The following is a 23,995-nucleotide window of genomic DNA, read 5'->3' on the forward strand; positions in this document are numbered from 1 at the left end:
ATGTACAGCGGTACCTCAGGTTACAAACACCTCAGGTTACAAACACTTCGGGTTACAGACTCCGCTAACCCAGAAGTAGTACCTCAGGGTAAGAACTTTACCTCAGGATGAGAACAGAAATCGTGCGCCGGTGGGGCGGCAGCAGTGGGAAGCCCCATTAGCTAAAGTGGTACCTCAGGTTAAGAATGGTTTCAGGTTAAGAACGGACCTCCGGAATGAATTAAGTTCATAACCAGAGGCACCACTGTATAATATAGCCATTAAGTCTATACAGCAAAGTTCCCCAAACATCTCATAACAGGGGCACATTAATTTCTTTTTACTGAATTATAAACAGGAAGCACACTTCAATTCTACACCTCAGAAGGCTTACTTCCAGAGCAGGGGTGGGGAGAAAGCCACATGTTCCCCAGCCTTCCTGTATCCCAGGGGCGAGGAACCTGTGGCCCTCCAGATATTGCTGGTCTGCATGTCCCATCATCCTTGACCACTGGCTATGCAGGCAGGGTCTGGTGGATGTTGCAGTCCAACACCACCTGGACGGTCACAGGTGTCCCACCTCTATTCTTGCACCACACTGACAGTTCTTGTGTGCCCTGAAACATGATGCACAAATTGTGTCCTGGCAACACTGGAGTGGTGCGCTTTCTTTGCAAAGCCAGCTCTTTCCAAGCCCACAGGCATGTCGGAGTGAGCCTCATTACCGCCCTATGGTGCCATTGCCTCCCGCAGATCACACGAGCGAAGCTGGCATTTCCCTTCATTATCAAATGCTGTTGTCTGCCACGAAACAACAAATGCATGGGGAAAAAACACTAGGCACACTTCCCCCACACCCCTTGCCGAGTTCATTTGTGGACACCTTCGGTCGCTTCTGGACGTTGCAAAATTACAAAACAATGGAAGCTCCTGGGAGCAGACAATTACGGTGTTGTCGTACACTTTGCTGGAAGGAGGACACAGACAACGCTGTTGATACAGGCAGGGAACACTTATGAAATGCCTCTATCCTTTTGAGGACAGATGCAAATTCGCTAGCTTCATTGAAAAATCATTGTCCTCAGCATCCACTCATTCTAACAAAGCGGTCCCCGGAGGCTATTTTGGTTTGTCATCATGTCATGTCAATAAAAATAGTTTGTGCCTGTGATTCCATTTTTAGGCTATTGCTTCTGCAGCAGAGGCTTGTATTCCCCCTGCCCCCATATGCTTTCTAAACCACCAGTCGGGGTGAAATTACTCCTAGTTTACAGCTGCTTCCAGTGAATCACTGATGGCATAGAGACCATGGAACATTTTATCATTCCTTTTCTCAAGTCAGTTTTTGTACAACAGAACCAGGGATGGGCGAAGCTGTCCATTTTTGTTTCTCTCTGTTTCTCATTTTTCCAACTAAGTTCTTCACAATTTCACATACATTTGAGATTTTTTTTTAAGTCCTCATTAAGATTTTTCAACATTTTAGTGCAAATTTCTCCCAAAGTACACATTTGTGCATTCATCCCCCCCAATATAATGCCTTTTTTGCATATTATTTTCTCTGATATGTGCATTTTTATGCACACTTTACCCCAGTATATGCATTTTGTGCCCATTCTATGGCTGGAGAAGTGCCTTGCAAAATTCAGCGTGATTTTTGAAGAATGGGTACATTTCAATTCACTTACAATTTTGGAAAGTATGAGTTAGCCTTTAAATGTGAACTGAAACAAATTTCTCCCCTATTAGGAAGGAGAAACTCTCTGTTCCATTTAGAATATGAAAGGTGAGCTGAAAAGTGTTCCATCCACTCGGTCAGGGGTGGGAGAATCCCCCCTGCCCGCCTGCCCAAGGGCCCATTTCCTTCTGGGCAACCTTCTATGGGCTGCATTCTTTTCTGGGTTGCTGCCTGGTTGCCTTCTTTGGATGAAGGATTGCCAGTCTAGTCAATATATGAAGGCCAAAAGCCCATCTAGTCCAGCATCCTGTTCTCATGCTGGCCAACTGCATGTCTACACATGGCCCACAAGCAGGACCTGAGCACAACAGCACTCTCCCCACTAGCTATCCCCAGCAGTTGGTTTTCAGAGGCATACTGCTTCCAACAGTGGAAAGACATATTGTACCAGACTAGGCAGCAAAACAGTATTCTACCAGGTAACCAGTACTGTGGTCTGAAAAATCAGCAAAATGAAGATTCTGCCAGGCACTACCCATGACTTGTTACAGGCTCCACCCACGATCCTCCCATGACCCACAAGATTCAGTCATAGCCCCACCTGACCTGGATCTGCACCCAGGACCTGCCCATGGGTAAATATCTGTTCTTTTAACTCCAAAGTTGGCCATTCTTTATGTGTGATTTGCATGCACTGTTTTTCTCAGAGCACAGCTACAAACCCGGGATCCTCTGTGTACAAGATTTTTATTACAGTCCTGCAGTAAGCGATGGTTCCAATTTATATGCACTGAGATTTTTTTAAAAGGCAATAATAGATTTTTGTTGAGGCTTCCCATTTTTGTTTTCCTGGGAGTTTTCTCTCCACTGCTCCTCATTTAAATATATGCAGCTTTGAAAGGCCTATCTTATCTGTGATTGAGCAACACAAAAAGAATGAAAAAATCCCAGCTGGGGCAGGAACACAATGCTCAAACTTCTTTAAACCTGGCCAGGTGACAACTCAGCCGCAGACCTGCCACTGGTGCCTGCCTATTGGCCATGGAGCCAAGCAAGTTCCAACTAAACATTTGCCAATTTCCTCTTCGTATAGAAGTAATTATACTCAGTTAACACTCACACACATACGAGGACAGCTTTAATGCAAGCTTTAATTGTAAACTGCAGAACTAGAGGGCATCAGTAAATCTGACTCTATGTGGTTCAGACTGCATCAGAAATCCCCCACTGTAGTGGTTAAATTAATTAGCATGCTATAGCTAGCAAGATTATCACCAGCGACTGCTGTTATGAATGGTTACTGTGTAATTATGTTACATGCATTTGGGCTTTGTAGAAAAACAGAACTGACCTACATTTCATAGCCACTTGGCTCAGCAGTTTACAAAACGTTTCTTTTCCATCCATGTGTCTGCTGAAGGAGGGCAGGATGTCATGGCAGACGATTCTAGTCTGGTTTCACCACAGGAAGATCTTTAAGGTGCTGCAAGACTTCTGCAGCTGTTCTAAGCGTAAGGTGGATGCACCACAGAGATCAGTAGCACACAGCAATAAACCACTGGAGTCAAAGCAAGCTCCGACTGCACTCCCCAAATGCACACTAAAATATTCACATTTGCTGTAAATATAGCTTGTATGGTAGATGAGGAAGTGGTGTGTGTGTGTGTGTGTGTGTGTGTGTGTGTGTGTGGCTTTAGGGGCACCAAGGAACAGAAAGGAAGCACTGACTGCCCAAAAATTTGTAGCGCCAGTTTTTCCAAAGCTCACACTGAAAATCATAGCAGAAGAAGTGGGGAATCTCAAATCTGTAAAAAAAAATAAAAATACATACTTGAGCCAGGGAATGTCACAGGGATGAGAGGTACAAGAGACTAGGGCCCTGCGGGACCTGACATCTTTCTGCAGGGCCTGCAAGACAGAGTTGTTCCGCCAGGCCTTTGGTCAGGGCGCAGCCTGACTCCCTCCTCTGGCAACCTGCACAGAATTTTGCTTAATTGGTTGCCATCAATTTGATTTTAATTAATTTTTATAATGAAATATTTTTAGATTGTGTGACTATTTTACTGTTTGATTATTTGATTGTTGTTAGCTGCCCTGAGCCCGGCTTCGGCTGGGGAGGGCGGGATATAAATAAAATTTATTATTATTATTATTACATAATTCTTGAAGACAGCATATTGGGCTATCTCATGAACAGTCTCCGGTGCAAATTGCTTTTACCCAAAGATAACAGAGCTTCATAAGGGAAATGTTTTTCTCAAATACTCCAATCTAAATAAAACAGGCATTTTGGAGTGAGAAGGGCCATGGTTCAGTGGTCAAGCAAACACATGTAAGCAAAAGTTTCCAGGTTTCAATCTTTGGAATTTCTGGTTAAAAAGAACCTCAGGCAACAGAGCTGAGAAAGACCTTTGTTAGAGACCTTGGACAGCAGTAGGCTTGAAAGGCCAATGGTCTCTCTCAGTGAATATGTAAAGCAGGACTGGCCAAGATGATGCCCTTCAGATGCTGCTGGCCTCCAACGCGTCAGCCCCAACCCAACCAGCATGGCCAATGGTTATTTGTTATTTGAATGCCATGTTGTTTTCACCCTCTCCCACTGTCACTAATATATGCATGTTTAGGCACGCATTCAGTTTTGTACACATCCTGTGCACTGCAAAAGCTGGAGAAGGGCAAATTTCAAAGAATAGCTATGCTTCGGTTTGTATGTTGTTCTGGAAAGTTTGAATTGGGTAGATTTAAATGCAAGCAGAATCAAATTTCTCCACCACCCCAGCCATGGCTTACAGAACTGGGGAAAAGTCCTCCTGGGGAACATTTGGAATCTGCTTTTGGTCAGATTGATGACACTAGGACCAAGTGGACCATTGACCAAAATAAATATGATACAATTCCTTAGAGCGAACTCTCACGGTAAGTCCTTGGTAAGTGTGTCTGTGCTGCATATTCTATGTAGCTTTGTTCACAAAGGTTGCTCCTTTTGCATAATTACATGGTTCCCTTCCCCACTCCACCCCCTGTTCAAATGGGTCTGTTTGTTCATAAGGTGCTGTGCAAATCAGAACACTGTTTGCCCTGACATACACTTAAAGACTTCTCGTTTCAAACAAAGCATAATAACAGGGCAGTGCAGCAATTATCCCCAGAGATCTCATCTCAGTAGTATGTTGGGCAACAGAAACAGAAAAAAACTGCAATTAACTAATCTAAGAACTGGTTCACACATTTACAGGCTCATCCCTCAAAGGCTGAAACATCAAGCCACAATTTACAACTTAAAATGTGAAGGAGTCAACACGGATCCAATACCACAGACAGAAATTTCACACTTGCAGAAGCATGGATTTTAAAAATAAACAAGTCGCACCTGTATGTGGGAATGGGGTAGAAAGTCATTCAGACTGCATAACTTGTAGTTATCGAACCAATTTGCAAACCAAAACAAAGCTATCCTTCAAACTTGCACTTTCCTGAATCTTGCAATCTTCCAACACACACAAAATGCATGCAATATATATAAAATACATATCAATATATTGAATATTTAAAATAATAAATATATTAAATATATATTAAATAAACATATATGAAACACACAAAAATATATTAGAGGAAAGCGCATAAAATGCTTATATTAATGAAAATAATGTGCCACATTTGGGAAAGCTGCTTTTAAATGCACATTTTAGGCAAAGATGCATACAAGGATGTGTATATTAGGTGATGCCTTAGAAGATCCTCACCATTGCCTGAGGCCAGTGCCCTTGATGTAAGCTGCAGCAATGCCCATGTCAGAAGAGCAGATCTATGGCTCTGTCCCACCACACTACTGCAAGCCAAAGATCTAGTCTTCTGAACAGCTTGGTGAAGATTTTGACCGAGTGTTCAGTGGCTGGGAAAAACACAAATTTCTTTCTAGGGTCCATTAGGAAAGGGTTTGAAAACTACCAATATCATAATGTCATTATTCAAATCTATGGTGTGGCCCTGCTTAGAATACTGTGTATAGTTCTGTTCACCTCACCTCAAAGAGGATATTGTAGTGTACTGGTTGGCCACTGTGAGAACAGGTTGCTGGACCAGATGGGTCTTTTGTGTGATCCAATTATGGGGCTCACGTCTTATGTTCCTTTGCAAAGATAGACAGAAGTTATATGGCCAAGCAAACACTACACGTGTTGCCCGGGTTAAGAATACAGCAAAATCAGAACAAGAGGCCTATTTCTAAATTCATTTTCACCCTCTGCAAAACCTAGGAGCCATTTCCAGCTTTGCTCCCCTCCCACTTTTTATTCGTGTTATTTTCCAGTTGGGTCCTGTCACTGTAATTAGGAGTAGCTGAATCAGTCTAATTCCAGGCCATGTCTCTTCTTTATGTAGGCATGCTGCTCAATTCGGCAATAATGTGCACACAAAAAGAGCACATTTAAATACACATTCGTAAATGTGTTGCCTCTCCAAATACGTGTTTTAAAAGGACTTGCAGTTTTTGAGCTGAGCATTACATTGGAACTTCCCAGAATGGTGGAAGCCCATGGATAATTAGGTTGCGATCTGCATATTAGTGCAGGAGGTGCTGTAGTTAACTGTGTTCTGGAGCGTGACTGGATAAGAGGAGGGAACTGCATGCAGGATGGAGCATGAAGGTCAAGGAGTCAGGGTGAAAGTTTATGGGAAGAGGGAATGTCAGGGAAGGCCCAGCTGGGATTAAAGCAGTTGGTGGGTTGAAGGTTCTTAGGTTAGGAACTAGTTCAGGAGATATCTCATGCTCTGAAGCATGTTTTGAAGCAGGCTTAGCTTAGTTTCCCTTTTTCCCCTGAACAAAATCTGCCAATCTTCATCCTGGTCTCTCACAGGGAACTTACATTTTAAGGGTTTGAGCACCCATTTTGAAGCAAACTGTTCATAGTGAGGTCTGGACAGCACTTTATCACACTTTCCCTATGTTTCCTTAGCTGATAATTTCTACATTTTATGTGACCTTTCACACAATGTAAAAGCCACTTCTGGAAAAGGAGTGGAATCTAGCAGACGTTTCATGCTCATTTCTGTGGTATTTGCTTACAGGGTCAACCTCATTAACCTGGAAAATTACAGGAGTTTTCGCACTGCAATTCCACATGACAAAATTGAGGATTATGTTCTGATCTCTACAGTACAGTTCTTTCTTTCCATTTAAAACATGACAGTTTATTGATCAAAATGTCACAGTTCCATAATGTAGTAGTTAATGCAGTGTAAAAGGAACATTAGAACCTGGGCTAGAAGTGCTAGCATTATAATCAGGAAAACTAATGCAATGATCCCATCCAATTGCACCCCATGACAGTGCAGATCATTTCAGTTTGTAATGGAATTCAAAAATTCCTCAAGTGTTACTAGTTGTGATCGTCTGGTGTCAGCAGGTAAATATCTCCTTACACTGCACCTGCATGCTGCATGATTTGCTGGTGTGATGAGCGACATGTCACATTGTGACCAACACGGAACTTTATTGGCCACACAGAATCACATGTTTTACAGAAGTCACTGACAACTAAGAAGATGGCTGATCAACTGTAGTGTCCCAACTTCTCCTGAAAGGCTCACCTGGCGCCACCATTGCATTCTTTAGACATAATATATCTATATTTAAAAAGCATCGGCTCAAGATTCTGAAGTTCTTTTTACATATTGTTGACTCTTTTTTATAGATTGGCCGGTTTTATATGTGTGATTATCTGCATCTAGTGTGTGTGTGTGTGTGTGTGATAGTAAATCACCCTGAGATAAATTTTGTTGATGGGAAGTATTGAAGTTTTATCAATGCATATTAAGGTACTAGCAATGCACATATTCTTTAAATGTCTCTATTCTTTAAAAACCTATATTCTGCTGTTTTCAAATCATTTATAAAATTCCTTTTGTCTGGGTTTTGTTTTTGTTTTTGTTTTTTTAATGGTATGCCCATAAATTGCTGAGTGTGGAAGGCTTTCCTGGAATTTGGCTTGAAAGAGGCGCTCTGTCATAGTCCATGGAATCAGTGGCAGTACTGTATATGCTTTGTTGCAATGTAAGTGTAGCATCCATGACAGCTTCTCCCATTGGCAAATGTCCCCCAGGACCCAAAAGATTGCTGACCTCTGGTATCCATGCTTACCTGGGACCTCAGTCCCATTGACCTCAGTCAATGGATTGCACTATGAAAGCTCCAGTTTCTGTGACACACCCCATTCTTTGTGGGAAAACAAAAGCGGGCAAGGATTCATTGACTGCATGCTAAGAAGTAGCACAAAATCTTTGTTGCATCCAAATTTAGTGGGACCCAGCAATTGCCAAAGGACCCTTGTAGCTGGCAGTCTGCCTAATGAATATTCCATCAGACAAAATCCTTTGGGACACTATTCCTCTCATTAGACAAGAGCCTCTGCCCTTTGTTCAGAGCTCTTCAATAATATTCAGCACAAAGGTTTAAAAGGAACTTGGGTTGGTGGGGGAGAAAGAGTTATTCATGTTTAAAGCAACATCTGAAACCCGAGAGATGACGGAAGGGCCACTGGGAAGCCGCCACAGCTCTTTGGACCTCATTTTCGCACCGCTAAGCGGGCTTTGTACACAGCGCCAAGGTGTTTGGTTTTCAAAAGGCCTTTATGATCCTCTAATAGTTGGTGCTTGGAGAGAAGCAGGTATTAATCATGCAAAGCCATTTTGTGAACGAGGATTGCTCCAAGGGGCAGGTAAAAACTTTCCTGTCAAGTGCCGCCTGGGTCCAGAAGTAAAGACTTCCAAAACGACTCGGCAGAAGGAGGATGGGGACAACTGACTGCTTCAACTGTGTTATTGCAAAAACAGGCAAAATTACATACAAAAATGTGTCGATCAGGTGAAATGCACACAAAAATGGATACACATTTTCATGCGGAGTTCTGTTTTGTTTTTAATCATGATCACAAACTGATGTGGAAATGAGCAGAAAGCTTAAGGTTGGGAAAATGAGGGAAACTGAAATTTAGAGATTCACCGATCTCTACCTCTATCTTCATGTTGCACCCACGTCCCGTAATCTTTCAGACTCTTTTAGAACAGTCTTCAGAACTGTTCAGTTACTTGGGGAGGCAAAAACCACCCTGAGCACCATTGATTCCAGGTTTCGGGGGTGCTCTTTGCCAACATACTCTCAGTCCCCTCAATTCATAGTGTAGAGGCCCAATTTTTTCTCCCTCTGCTGCTGCCTTCAGCCAACTCCCCTGCCCCAAAACCATTTCTGAGAATTCTTTCACCAGCTTTCATGGCTTCTGAATCTAGCAGTGATCCAGACCTGGAGTGGGGGGCTGCATTGGCACTCCTCTGATGCCATCACAATCCCTATATGGGGATATTCCTGCATATTCCTGCATTGTAGGGGGTTGGCCTAGATTATCCTTAGGATCCCTTCCAACTCTACAATTCTATGGTTCTGTGATCACCAGCTTTGAGACAAAAGGAGCACACCAGAAGAAGACTATGGAATGGAGTAGGAGGAGAACCCATCTTCAGGCTGTTTAAGGTATGGAGGATGGAAGTGGTAATCTGGAGACAGAAGCATAAAAGGCTTCAGTCTGGCTGCAGGCTTTGCTGGAATAAGTGGGAACTGTCTGTGCTGAGGCAACTTTTGACCAGCCTCCAGCCTTGACACCTTCTCCATAGGATCTGGCATCGGACCAGTATGGACAATACTGAGCTAGATGGTCTGACTCTGTATAAAGCAGCTTTCTATGTTCCTATGCATGTCCACATGCCACAGCAAACGTTCCAAAAAGAAGAAAATGTAATTGCTGTGTACAATGAATGATTCAGATGGCCCTTTGTTATGGGAATAGTGGTGCATTCCAGCCATGGCCAAAAAGTGTCCAGGCATATGCTGAATGATAGTGTGAATTGCCAAAGGCACCAAATTAAATATTATCATCCAGAGTCTAGTTTTACATTCAGGCAGAGAGAGTATAAGGCACAGAGGAGCCACTGCTGAGGTGCCTTGAGGATGAGAAATACATTTAGTATAATCCACTTGCTCTAGGACAAAGCTTGGAGGGGGAGAGAATCAATAAAAGATGTGAGAAAAATGAGAAGAGCAAAGCCTGTTAAGAAAAAAAAGGTAGCAGTTGTTCACACTCCAAATGAGAAATCCTCCAAAATTATAGTTTCATTTGCAAAAGACTATTCAGGATATTCTAGACCAGTCAAAAGCAATTTTCCTGAAGATAGCAAGCTATAACCAGAGTGACTTCACTGCTTAGGAATTAACCTAAATTGGAAGCCTAGTGCATATTATACAGATTATTATTATATCTTGAGCATTTATACATCAGGCTGATAAACCTCTTCTGGGGAATGCCTTGCTCTGGTCTTTGCGCCAAAGCTGTCTAATTCCTGTTAATTAAAAAATAAAATTTCTGAACATGTCTTACTTCTCCTCTTTATGGAGAATGTGTGTGTGTGTCTCCAAATACCAACCCAGCATCTACTTCCTCCCATATTGCCATTAACATATACTTATATTAACTGCTCCAAGAACACATTAATTAATTTAATAATAATAATAATAGTTTAAGTATTTACCCACCCTTCACCAGCAGATCCCAGGGCATGTTACAACAATTTTAAAATTCAGAATTTAAAACACAGTGTTACACTTGATTAAGGATCCATAGCTGCATGGTAGGTCCCTTTTTTCACGTTGAAGGTCCCAATCCCTGGCACCTCCAAGTAGGATTTAAAATAAAGTAGGTAAACATGTAAACAACTGGTTATTATGTCCATGTGAAACATCCCTATGCATTGATTTGGCTTCTATTTTATTTCAGGGAGACAGGAAGTAAGTGATTTGCTCTTCCCGGTGTAACGTTAAGGGAGCCGTCTACGGCAGCTGCAAATGCTGATTCTTGCACCCTGAACCCTCCAATGAAGTCCCTGTTCAATGTTGCAGCACCTGTGGCTTTTTAGTTAAGAGAAAAGGCAGATAAGAAGCAGTACGACAGAAGTTTATGAAATTATCCATGCCGTGGAGAAAGTGGGCAGGGAAAGGTTTTTCTCCCTCTTTCATAGCATGGGATTCCTGAGCATCCAATGAAGCTGAATGAAGGAACATTCAGGAGGATGGAAAAAAGAAAGGACTTCTTCACATAGCATATAGTTAAACTGTGGGACTTGCTCTAAAAGGAGGCTGTGATGGCCACTAACTTAGACAAGTTCACAGAGGATTAGGCAACTAATCCGTGGCCACTAGCCATGGTGGCCATGTTCCACCTCCACTATCAGAGGCAGTAGGCGTCTCAATCATGGTTGCTAGGAACCACAGGCGGGCAGAGTGGCTGTTGTGCATGAATCCTGCTTGGGCGCTTCTCACAGACTTCTGGCTGGCCATTGTGAGAACAGGATGCTGGACTAGAGGGGCCATTGACCTGATCCAGTGGGTTCTTCTTCTTGTGTTGCTCCACATGAGCCAAAGCAGGAAGGACGCCTCGTCTGCATTTCCTGCATTTCCTGTCCCCATCAATCAGACACCACCTGCAGCTGCTCTAGGGATGAAGGTCTCAGTGGTGCACTTATCCACACATGCTAAAATTTCTCATATATTATGTATATACATTATTATACTTTTAATATTATGCACACATACACACCAATACATTCCAGGTTTCCTGCAGTAACCAGCACATAAACAACACATATAACTGCATAAAAATACCTATGCAATTATACTTCTAAAATTATGCAGCAGAAATATAGTACTGCATGGGGCTTGACTATTTTATATGTATCTAATATACATATTCCTTTTCTGTGCCATTGTGCACTTAAATAGTCAGGATTTCTTTCTTTCTTTACAATGATGTACAGACATAAGCAAGTACTTGATGCAAGAGGTAGCCTCGTATAGGTAGAACTTGGATGGATCAGAAACACCAGCTTCTGTGTATAAATCTGTTAAAACTGATTCTTCCTTCATCTCTAAACTGATCTCCTCCGCCGCCCCCCCCCCCCCCCCGTTTCCACAAGGGAAGTCTTGTAGCCCCAGAAACAGCCTGGTGGGACTTCTGCTTAAGTTCACCTAAAACGCTGCAAGACCATCTCCACACAACTCTGTGCATGCTGAGAACAACTTTTCACTGCCTGATCTACATAGGTAAACAGTGGAGAGGGCATTTCCTCCCCTCACATCTACAAATACGGTCTAACTTCATTAAATGTATCAATTAGGGAGACACAATTTGATACCTACAAAGCTAAACAAACTCTATGCAGAAAATCAATTTTAAACCTGGAAATGAACAGCAGATAATGCAAATTTGTTGCATACATTCTGAGATCGCCCAAGCGCAATGAGCTATCAAGGACAAATGGTGCAGGTTATATATGAAATTATAAGAACAATACAGTATGTATAACTCCAAAGCTAATTCTGTTCAATATATGGCTTGCATGTATCCAACTAAGTTATACTCTGAGCAGGCCCACTGAAATGAATGAACCTGTCCATTTCAGCCTCTGCAAAATCCCAAGACCACCACAAACCTCTTTGAAACATGAGCAGCTTCTAATTTTCATTTTTCATTGAGATGGCACCCTGGCAGTGTAATGGTAACTCATTGAAAGAAGAATTAGAAGCTGTCTCTGCAGTACCTTACCCTGTTTTGTATTTGATTTTGCAAAAATATCCCTCTCAGGAATTACTTACATTTAAATTATAACTCCGGTTTGCCAGTGTTTGGACTTAAAAGCCATACTTTTTAAGTCACTGTTATTGCTGTAGTAGATTTAGGGGTATGAAAGGCCTTCTGTTTACTGCTTCATATTAACAAAGCATTTGTTTAGCAAGCAGATTGGATAGATGTTGCCACAAGACCTTAAATTATAAAACCAGCCCCTCACATGGGTGCTTTTTTCTTTTCTTTTTTGAGAGTAAAATGACAGTCCTCATGGAGGGCTAGAGTAAATCAAATACGACTCTGTCCGCCTTGCTTTGGGCAATCTTCCCTAATGAATGTACAATAGCATTTCCCAACATCTCTTATTCTAGGACCTCACTTAGGAACATAGGAAATCAAAGAACTACTCTGCTTATAGAATCATAGAATTATGGAAGGTACCCCAAGGGTCATCTAGTCCAACCCCCCTATGTTCTGAATTTTCACATCAGTATCTGATAAAGATCTCTCTTTAGGATCTATCAATTTCTGAACCTTTCTCTTCCTTTTTTTGCAGGTGTCCGTGGTGGCAACTGGATTGTGAGAGAATAACCTAGTGTCTATCTTGTTGTCAACTTGATGTGAGATAAAGACTCTCCTCCCTGAAAGAGAGGGGAGGGGTTGTGGTCGGGAGCCCGAGCCCCGCCTGGCAGGGGGCGTAGCCCCCTGCCTCCAGCTCACCTGGCTGGCGCTCACGCCCCCTCCGTGGACCACCCAACCAGGTGCCGCTGAGGGGGCGTGTTCAGCAGCTTTTTGCTGCAGCGACAGCCTCTTCCCGGCCTCATTCTCCGTCGTCGCCTCTGCGGGAAGTCACCCACCCTCCACTCCCTTTTAGTCAGGGCTTAGGTTTTTTGGCCTTGCTATGGACCTTAGGTTGGTCGCCCTGGTTACTTGGGGGGCCTGGTAGGAATTTTTCCACTTGGCACTAGGCTATTTGGTTTTTTCGCCTACCTCGTAGCAATCGTCACAACTTTTTTGCGGTATTGGCGGGTAGGTTAGGCATTGGAATAATGTGTTGTGGTGTGTCGAAGTGCTAGGTGTGGCCATCGCCTATGCCTTCAATTTTTTAGGGGTATTCCGTTAAAGGAATCTGGGGGTCGTGTATCCGTCCGATGCCTGCTTGGCGGGAGGCCTTGGCACGACCCTCGGTGACAACGGGGGTGAGCCTAGAGTCGGATCAGCATCGACAGGCTCCACCTACTGGTTGAATAACCCATCATCCAATGCCTAAGCCAATACCTTTTCCATTGCTGTAACCAATAAAGTTGTGGCCTTTTCTTGCCCATTAACCATATATCTCGTGTCCTTGTGTCTTTATTTCACCACACGGGGGTCGGGTCCTCGAACCACAAATACATTTTTAAAAATCTGCATGCCTCTTAAAATTTGCCTTCGCCTTTGAAATCTGTTGTGAACTAGTAAATTTGTTTCAGCCTAGTTTTTATTTTCTGCTGCCCTCTGCTGCATTCTGATTCCAATTGTTGTATTGTGGCTGTACACAGAGGCAGCCCACCCTGTTTCAGCACCTGAGGAGAAATGGGAATCACTGCCTCTGGCCCTGCCGCCCCTGTGCTAGAACGGCTCGCTCTTGGCGGAGGAAGTGGGGCAGGCAAAGTGCCACCTCTTGAACTTCTGCCGCCTGAGGCACACACTTCACCCCGCCTCATGGGCAGGCCGGCTCTGGCTGTGCAGTAGACTCGCAACTCCCACATGTTTGACATGTGCAATTTCAACTTTGCATGGCTGAAGATCAGCCAGTTGAAACCACACAGATCTGATGCATGGAAGGCGGAGAGTTTAAAAGCTATTTTTGCACAGGGCTTTCCCAGCACGGAAGGCACTTTTAAGCTCTCCGCCTTGCTCTGGGAGGCTCTTGCACAGGCTCTGAAGGCTCTTGAGAGATTTTGCAGGAACTCAGATGGCCCTGCAATGTCTCCTGACAAGAGCCCAGAGAGCTGCCTTGCTTGTGGGGTAAGACTTGTTTGGCGTGCCTCCTCCAGAAGGTAAGGTAGATCATGTTCCAAGATATGCACACTATCACTGGAACCTCATTCCCATGCAAGTTGTGGGTGGGCTGTATTTATAATCTTATATTCATTCTGTAGGCTGCCCAGATAACAAATGTTTATAAGGCAGGCTATGAATATAAGTAACTCCGTAAGTAAATGAACAGATAATGAAATAATTGTCAGGTTGTAAGGTTCTAGTCCATATGGGTAGCCTCCCAGTATTTTGCACTGCATTCCTTAAACACCTTCCCCTAGTCTCTGGCCCCTTTCCTGCAGAGGTGCATGGTGAGGCAAAGTCATTTTCCACCAGGGAACTCACTGCGTTATGCCTTGCTCAGCTGCCCATGATTCCTAGAAATGCACATTGCAATCTCACTGGATTGATTAATCAGTTGGTTAAAAGACACCCTGAAGAATATTGATAGACAGGCAGATGGACAGACAGGCAGATGATAGACAGGCAAACAGATAACAAGAATCGTAGTTCTCCCTGGAATCAAACCTCTACTGTATAAAATGTGATACCAGCACTTCGATCCTGTGCATCTCTACTCCAAAGTAAACCTTATTTAATTCAGTGGGACTTACTCCCAAGTAACCACGTAGCCAGAGTTGTCTTTGCTATATCAGCTGATCATTTCCCCAGAACATTGAGATATAAAGGAGAAAGTTTGCAAAAGGAGGGTGTTTGCAGGATTTCTTTTGCAAAACTGGTGTGAGAAGATATAGGTCCGTACACACACACACACACACACACACACAATACGTTGTCTAACAGATCAGTGAAATCTATAAAATAATGCTGAAGATCAAGCCTATTAGGCTGCCACCCATATGAACTCATTATCACACGGAGTGGCTGTTGGGCAAATGTTCCATGTCTGCATGGCTCTCCAGTCTGAATGACCCTATTCCCTAGCAAGTGTGTCTAGAATCACAGCCCGAAGTTTCTTTTTAATGTGTCTCCTGCCTTGGGCAACAGTATGATTCTGTTTTCCTTGTTCAATCAGGTTAGCACGGAAAGTGCTTCAGCGACATTCCCTTGTCATGTAGTTGTCCTGTATTTTAGCGCAACAAGGGAAGCATTCAGTTGTAAACACTGAAAGGAAATACTTGTTCATCTATTGGGCTGCTGAGGTCCTGGGAATATGATAGCCGAGTGGCAAAAATTGTGAAGCTAAAAATAAGATTGGAGACAGACCTTCTAATAAAATGAAAGCAGAAAACAAAAAGATCAGAGCACCCACCATCTCTCGCACAGAGGATGTTGAATTCTATGCAAAATGCAGTCATGGTTTTCAGAGGGGTTCTCAAATCAGTCTGCTACAAAAAAAAAAATTCAGTGAATCTGGTATAGGGATGGGAGCGAAATTTGATTCAAATTGGAATTAAATGTGAATCAAACTAATTTGCACTAAAAATAATAATACGCAAATGGAAATGCATCCTTTGAAATTAGCACTTTCCTAGATATTGCAATGCAGTTCTCCAGCCCAGTTAGATGTACAAAAATGGATACACTCCAGTAAAGTGAGCCTAAAAATGGATATATTGATGACAATAACATACAAACATACATATTTGGGGGCGGGGGAATGGACTGCAACGCTGATGAATTTTCATGATGACTTTTTTAAAAAAAAGAATTTGCAAACTGATTTGGAGACCTACAGGCAAAGCTTTTGTGGACTAGAGTCTACATTAGCCTTTCTCAACCTTGGGTCCCTAGATGCTGTTGGACTACAGTTCCCATCATTCCTAGCCAGCATGGCCAGTGTTTGTGGATAATGGGAGCTGTAGTTCAAGAACATCTGGGGACCCAAGTTTACGAAAGGCTGGTCTACATCATCAGATGCATGAAGCGTCCTCCTCAGTTGGCAGAAACAGATGCCTGCAAGGGCAAACGAGTGGCCTTAAGCTCTTCAGATCTGCCTCTTTAGCAACATGGAACTGGGTTCCAAAACATCCTGCTTTAATAGACATTCTTTCTCTCTAGTGAGCCCTGAGAACTGTAGCTGGGGTGCAGAGGAGAGGGACATTGCACTGAGCACACAGCCACAATTTTAGGCAGGTAATGTTGCATGTGACTTTCTGTGCAAGCTGCAGGCTTTGTGCTTGCATTTTATTTTGTTTTATTCTTTAACTACTGATGAAATCAGATGTTAAAAACGATCTTAAAAAATCCAAAATATAAATAAAACCAGCAGTTTTTAGCATACGCATCATAAAACAAAATGGTGTATTAAAATAACATACCACATTTACAAGTCTGGGTGCAGTAAGCTTGCTTAAACAAAAACAAAGGTTTATATCTGTTATTGTTCCTTGCTGGGTTAGGTTACTTGGGAGACCGGGATTTGTTAAGTCAGTAACAGGAGGGGCAAAGTGGTTAGCCCTGACCCAGCTGCCAAACTGCTGAAGCCACAACAAACCTACAAAGGAGAATTCCTTGAGCGAGGTCTAAGGCGATAAGGAAGGATCCCTTGAGTGCAAAAAGAGAGAGCAGCAAGCTGCCTTTCAGCTATGTCTCTTGGGCAGGGTATACGCCAGGGGAAAGGAGTTTAACTGAGGCGACAGCTATGGAAAGCAACAACTTTGCCTTTTGTAGCATGCTGTTGCAGGCATATCTAAAATCACTGCCTAATAGGGCGGTTCATAAAAAACTATTTTTTGAAAATGCCTTCTCCAAAGGTCTGGTCTTACTACACTAGGGATTATATCGTTATATCTGAAATTTCATGCATATCAGTTAATATCTTGACCCTGCTCCACTGAATTGAAATTTCAGCCTTCATGACATAGGAAAACGGCCAAGTAAACAGCTATTTTTGTGGAGGAGGGTCAAGATATTAACTGATATGCATGAAATTTCAGATATAGCTATATAATCCCTAGTATAGTGAGATAAGACCTTTGGAGCAACCATTTTTAAAAAAGTTTTTATGAACCGCCCTACTGCCTAAACAGGGATCAAGTGCAGGTCTTGACGGAGCCTGGGTTCACAAGGCTCAGACTTGGAAATTATTTGGGTGTTCTTCACTCCCGTATTCAACAATATGGGAAAGGGGCAAGCCATCCATGAGGAATGCAGAAGCAATTCCTCAGGGCGGCAGGCTCAGGACCACTGAGAGGGGAGGCAGATCTGGGTCCCCCAAGAGCAAGCTGCTCACTGCCTGCCTCCTCCACTGCCTCCTACTCCCCTCTCACATCCTCCTCTGTCTCTGTCCACCCCCACTGCCACTGGCGCACACCCCCAGCCTCTTTTTCAGGCCCTCTTTTTCTCCCCTTTTTCTCGGCAGTTGGGGTGGAAGCAAAAGAGGAGCTTGCATCAGGGGCCGGGGAAGAGTCAGTATCAAGGTGGGAAAGGCAGCACTTTCCATTTTGGCTCAACGGCAAAATGTGCTGGGCCAGCCCTGATATGGGAGCACCCCTCCCTCAACATGCATGCATACAACATAAATGTGCCGTGTATCCCCCCCCCCCCACATACGTCCATCATGGATGCAACCAGGGGGCCAGTGACAGTGGTGATATGTGCCAATAGATGTCCCTTTAGTGCAGGAGTAAGGAACTTGTGGCTTTCAATATGTTATTGGACTCCCAGTTTCCCATTAATCCCTGGCCATGTTAGCTGGGACTGGTGAGAGCTGAGGTCCATTGACACCTGAAAGGCGCCATGTCCCTCCTCTCTAGTATTTTGGGAGCTGCTGTTGTGGGCGCAGCAAGCACTCCATTAGACACATTGGGAAAGTGGTTCTAAGAGCTGGACCAGATGAGCAGAACCCTTGTGGGGTGTACCTATTGCCGGGATGTACCACTGCAGTATGTGGGGGCGGGGGAGGGGGGCGTAACTCGTGTTTGAAACATCTTCCCTTAAAAAACATTACCTCTTAATTAAGATATGGTCAAAAAGTACAAGCCTAGAACCTTCTCCTTGACATGATAATTTTAGACGTGAATAGTGCATTTAATGTGTGTATGGCATTTGTACAACTGACACCCCCCTTCCGTTTCAAGCAGTGGTTCTCAACCTGTGGGTCCCCAGATGTTGTTGGACTACAACTCCCATCATCCCTGAGCTCTGGCCTTGCTAGCTAGGGGTGATGGGAGTTGTAGTTCAACAACATCTGGGAACCCACAGTTTGAGAAAGGCTGGGTAGCATGAAACAGTAATGCCCAGTACCACATGGGAGATATACTCTTCTGTTTTATCTCTCAGCTGACTCTATTTTCTATACAGTGAGGGCTGTGGCTCTGTAGTACAGCATCTGCTTTGCATGCAGACAGTCCTAGGTTCAATTTTTTGTCATCTTTAGGTTGGAGTGGGACAGACTTCCCTGTTTGAAACCCCAGAGAGCTGCTGCCAGTCAGTGTAGGCATTACTGAGCTAGATGAGCCAAAGATCTGATTCAGTATAAGGCAGCTTCCTATGCTTCTGTGCACAGCATAAGAACTATATACCTGCTTCCTGTAAAGTGTTAAAACAGTGACAGATCTGGAGGCTGATTTCTTACTTTCAATAACTACATGGCTGAATTCCTAAGCTACTCCTTATAATGAACCCACAGGTACAACGGTGGCCACTCAGACAGTATAAAACAATAATCATAGAATTGTAGAGTTGGAAGGGGAACCATTAGCGTCATCTAGTCCAACCCCTTGCAATGCAGGAATCTTTTGCCCAACATGGGGCTCAAACTCACGACCTTGAGATTAAGAGTATCATGCTCTATATATTGATTAATCCCACTCTCTAAAATGGATGCATTGAGGGGAAACACTTATTCATTCTGTTGAAAGGGGTCAAAAAGGCAGGTGGTTGTCTCCAACTGAGGTCTACTCAGAGCAGACACACTGAAATTAATGGACGTGACAAATTTAGGTACATCAATTCCAGTAGGTCTACTTTGAGTAGAACTTAGTTGGAGACAACTAAGCAGACATAGGCAAACTCACCCTCCAGGTGTTTTGGGACTACAACTCCTATCATTCCTGACCACTGGTCCTGTTAGATAGGGATGATGGGAGTTGTAGTCTCAAAACATCTGGAGGGCCGAGTTTGCCTATGCCTGACTCAGAGGCTAGGAATGTTCCATTTATTGACACTATGCTATACCTAGTTAGCCAATTATCCTTTTATACAGCAGGCATTTTACTACACATGGTGGTGCCCCCCCCCCAACATCTGAACATTGGTATTGGCATCTTAAGCACACAATCAAGTTCACAGCCCTTTATGTGGGTTTATTTAACCTGGACTGATTATCACTCCCCCCCCCAGTTCTGCATTCACAGTTATACTCTTAAGTGTTATGCTACTACAGTGAGCCAAGACTCTCCACTCCACCTAGAAGCATGAAAGAAGGGGCGGGGTGGTGGTGAACCCAACCACAGTAATCATGGGTAGAACAAGGCAGTTAAGGTATATAAAGAAGGACCGGATTCAGTAAGCTACTTTGAATGATATAATCCCAAGAATCACAAAGAGTATTTGGAAACATAAAGGACACGACACCAATCCCAAAGGGACCTCCCCTTTCTGTGTTCCTTCAATGATCTGCAAGCCTTTCTTCTTGACCAAGATACATTGGCACACTCTGAACACACGTCAGCTGCCAGATGCAAAAATGCCCAGCTGGATATGAAATCTTCTTGACTCTGTTCCTGCAGGATCCGAGAAAGAAAAGGGGGGGCATGCACAAAATCTCGCCAGGAAAGCCTTTCAGGCAGAGAAGCCTGCACAAGAGAGCCAAATGGGCAAACACACCAACAAAAGAAGCACAGAGCTTTGCTTTTTTAAAAAAAAGAAAAAGAAAGAAAATGGCAAACAGAACCATTCATGCAACAATCAAATCAAATAAAAATGGCTGACATTATTAAAAGACACACACACACACAGATACAGATACACACCCACCAGCTTATCCTGAAATAAACCACCTTTGTTCTGGGTCCTGGCTGGTTATTGTTGTGATACACATTTTATTCTGATCATTTTATCAACAGATATTCTGAGTACTTTTGACTTCCAGTGCACTGCATGCTGCAGATTATCTGTCAGATGGGCATCCTGGATAGAACAGTCCAGAGGTAGGCTGCAAGAAAGACAAAGCCATATGGCAGAGAGCTAATTGGTTTGCGTTTGGCTCCCTCCTGGATTAGGCAGGGCTTCTCTGCTAGTTTTGCATCTCTTTCCCCCCACAGCCAAAGGCAAATCATAGGAGGTATTTGCGTGGCCCCATGATTCATTGGCATGGAAAGCATGCTGCTCCTTGATTAAACTTCAATCTCTCTGTCTCTCGTTTTCCACGCCCAGATAAGCACTTCGCCGAGTTCCCCCTGCTGTGCTGCTGACCTCTTTTTATTCCTTGGCGACTGAGAAAACCGTAAAGCGACAATAATCCACCCAGCACCAGAACTGCGAGCAGCACAACCCACCCGGTGTGGGACAAAGGGTTGATCTGGGCACCAGAACTGAGAGCCCGGGAGAGGGGTGCGATATCAGCACAGAGGCAATGTTCCTGGCTTGGTGGCATATGGCATTGCTCAGTATTCACAGCCAGCCCTGTCGCTAGGCACAGAAATCTGTGGCGTGAACCACTGGTGTGCAACAGACAGCAGCAAAAAAGAAAGAAAAGGGAAAACCAAATCACAAAGGAGAGGGCAGGTCTGCCGTTCGGCCATAAGCACAGCCACGCTGGATTTCCCCCACCGCCTCTCTGCTCCGAGGGATCAACGCCCAACCCAGCTTAGCTTTCTCTCCACCCACCTACCTCAGTCAAACAGTGCTGAATGAGAAAATATTAATCTGTGGAAGAAAATTAACCGTAGATTTTGGGGGAGATTTGAGGGGTGGGGGAGGCAGGTTGGTGAGAGGGACTGTACGATGCAAGGGAACCATTTTGCAATCTGGGCTGCCCACCGCCTCCTACTTATGGCTGTAGTAGTGACTCTACTCCACGCTTCACCCCGCATAGTACTATCTCCCCGCAGACGTGCCTGCAGGGACTTGTGGACCGACTCAGAGCCCCCCTCAAGTTATTCTTTTTAAAAAAATAATAATTGAGGTGGGGGCATCCTCAGTCTCGCCACCACTCGAGTGACCCCGCCTCAGTGCATAAAAAGGAATAAAGCCGCGATCTGTTCGCTTGTTCGCAGCGCCTTCTGGACGCAAGGAGTGTCCGTGCGCGCCGAGGCTTAAGCAAACACACAAAGGATATGAATACATACACCCTTCCGGAACAGCAGAGGCAGGCGCTTGGGGAGGGGCAGCAGCGTGGACCACGTTCCCCTTTTCCTTACTCCAGATCGCCTTCCCCACGCTGGAACTCCACACCCGCGCACAACAGCAGGAAGGCGGGCAAGCAGAGCAGCCACGCGAAAAGCGAGATCCTTTTGGGTCGCTCCCTTTCTCAAATCCGCATACAAACATTCATATATATTTGCATAGGTGCAATCGCTTACTGTGCGTGGCAGTGGAGGAAGCCGGATCCCAGTCCCATGCCGCCAGCCAAGGGAGCAGCAGCAGCAGCAGCCGGCGGAGCCTCCTTAAGCGCGAGCGAGGCTCAGCACCTTTGCGCTGAACAGCTCCACACACAGCCTACCCATGCGCGTCGCTTCTCTTGCACCAGCCGCCGCCGCCGCCGTGGCCACCGCAGGCTCCATCCTTCATCCCCGCCCAACTCCGCCCCCGGCTTCTCCCATTGGATGCGCCGCCTGGCTGATTGATGCTGAAGCGATCGTTCCAATTCCACCCCCTCTTTCTTCCCCAAAACACACATACACACACACGAGTGACGCCAGCCAAAGGAGGAAACTATTTCTCCCAAGCGGGAGTCTAAGAGGAAGGTTTGGACTACATCTCCCAGCCACCTCTGCGGCGGATCGCTCTCTCGCACGCTCCTCTGCAGCAGGGGGTCCTGGGATTTGTAGTGCTTGCCTGCCAGGAGTTATTCCCCACCACCACCACCATGAGACAGGCAGGCTCCTATCGCCTGGTGTGCAAAGGTGATAAGGCCATCAATTTGATTTAATTAATTTTTATAATGAAATATTTTTAGATTGTGTGATTATTTGACTGATTATTTGATTGTTGTTAGCCGCCCTGAGCCCGGCTTTGGCTGGGGAGGGCGGGATATAAATAAAATTTATTATTAATTTATTATTATAAGGTATCGAGGGAAGGTCCTGTAACCAAGAAAGTCGCTGAGGTCCATTTCAAACTTACATGGGGGGTGGGGGGTCTCAAAGGGGTAGCTGTAAGAACTGGGTTGGTATTAAAGCCATGATTTATTTGGAAATGCGAAGTGGAATAATAATTATAACCCCTTGAATTCTGCTTTGAATTTGAGCACAATCTTATAAGTACATAGTTAAGTACATGTTTCTATTTAAGCTGTAAGCCACCTTGAGTCCCTGTCTGGGAAAAAGGTGGGATATAAATACATACATACATACATACTCCTTTGCTGTACTGCCAGATATGCCTGTGGACATATTTTTTTTAGCAATCAGTTTTCAACAAAATTATTGAGTGGCCTGGAAGCAGGAATCCCTTGCAAACAGTGTGGTTCCAGTCCCCAGGCCAGCATCTGGTTTACAGTGGGGATACGAAAGCCAGAACATCTGAAATCCAGCACTCAGCAGAGTTGAGGATATAAATAAAGAAGCCTTTTGAGGTAATTAGGAGGGACAGAGTAAAAGCAAGCAAGCAAGGATGTTGCAGTGCCAGATGCTCTTTTTTAATCCTTGAGGCTAGTGGTCAAGCCAACCATATGGCCAGTTGTGTCTTCCAGATGTATAAATGCACATAATTGCTAAAAAGTGAAATGGAGCACTGTTATTATCATGTGCCTTTTCCTCAGCTTTCTGAAATAGAGCTGAAATGGACTTGTGAGAAGTTGATGTTTTGCAGCACACGAAACCTGCCGGATCAGACCAAGTGCACAATTAGTCCAGCATCCTATTTTCACAGTGGCCAACCGAATGCTGTAATGGGAAGCCTGCAAGCAAGACATGAGTACTTTCTCCACTCATGTTCCCCAGCAGCTCGTATTCAGATATTTGCCACCCCGACACTAGAGGTAGTCCATAGTCGTAATGGCTAGTGGACATTGGTAGCCATATCCTCCATGGATCCCTTTTAAAGCCCTCCAGTTTGGCCACCACTGCATGAAAATCACAATTTAAATTATTATCTTTAGAACCTGCAGGCAAACATTTGGAGTTGGGGAGGATTTTGATGCACATGGTTTCATTCCCTGCTGCCTGTATCCAGGCATCTTTGCCTCTCTGCTTTCTGAGGTCCAGGATTCTCAACAGCCCTTTGCCATGACAGGCAGTGGAACAGGTGAGTGACAAGCAAGGGGGAGGGACGAAGTGAGGCAGGGGGAACACCATCACACCAGGAAATTTAAAGTTGCAGCGTGGCTTCCCAAGTTGAACCCCAGCAATCCTGCTGCGTCCCTGCAGGAGAACTGATATCTCCCTTAAGCATCCTTCAGGGTGCTTCAGAAGATAGGTGTGGGGAAGAAATTGGATTCCTTCTGCATTTAAAGAAAAAGCAAGCCAGTTCACACTTTCCCAAACAATACGTGAACCGAAACACAGACATCTTTTAA

The 23,995-nt window shown here is 44.3% G+C and overlaps 1 protein-coding gene across 1 annotated transcript in view; it reads right to left on the bottom strand.

Annotated features, from left to right (window-relative positions):
* SMPD3 (sphingomyelin phosphodiesterase 3) overlaps positions 1-22,027 on the bottom strand; it is a 134,151-nt gene extending 112,124 nt beyond the window's left edge. The window contains exon 1 of the mRNA XM_081200830.1: positions 21,840-22,027. The gene's annotated coding sequence lies outside the window, so the exon portion shown is untranslated. The remainder of the gene's footprint in view (positions 1-21,839) is intronic.
* Positions 22,028-23,995: the final 1,968 nt, after the last annotated feature.

This window comes from Podarcis bocagei, assembly GCF_964188305.1.
Source record: "Podarcis bocagei genome assembly, chromosome: 7".
Taxonomy (NCBI): Eukaryota; Metazoa; Chordata; class Lepidosauria; order Squamata; family Lacertidae; genus Podarcis; species Podarcis bocagei.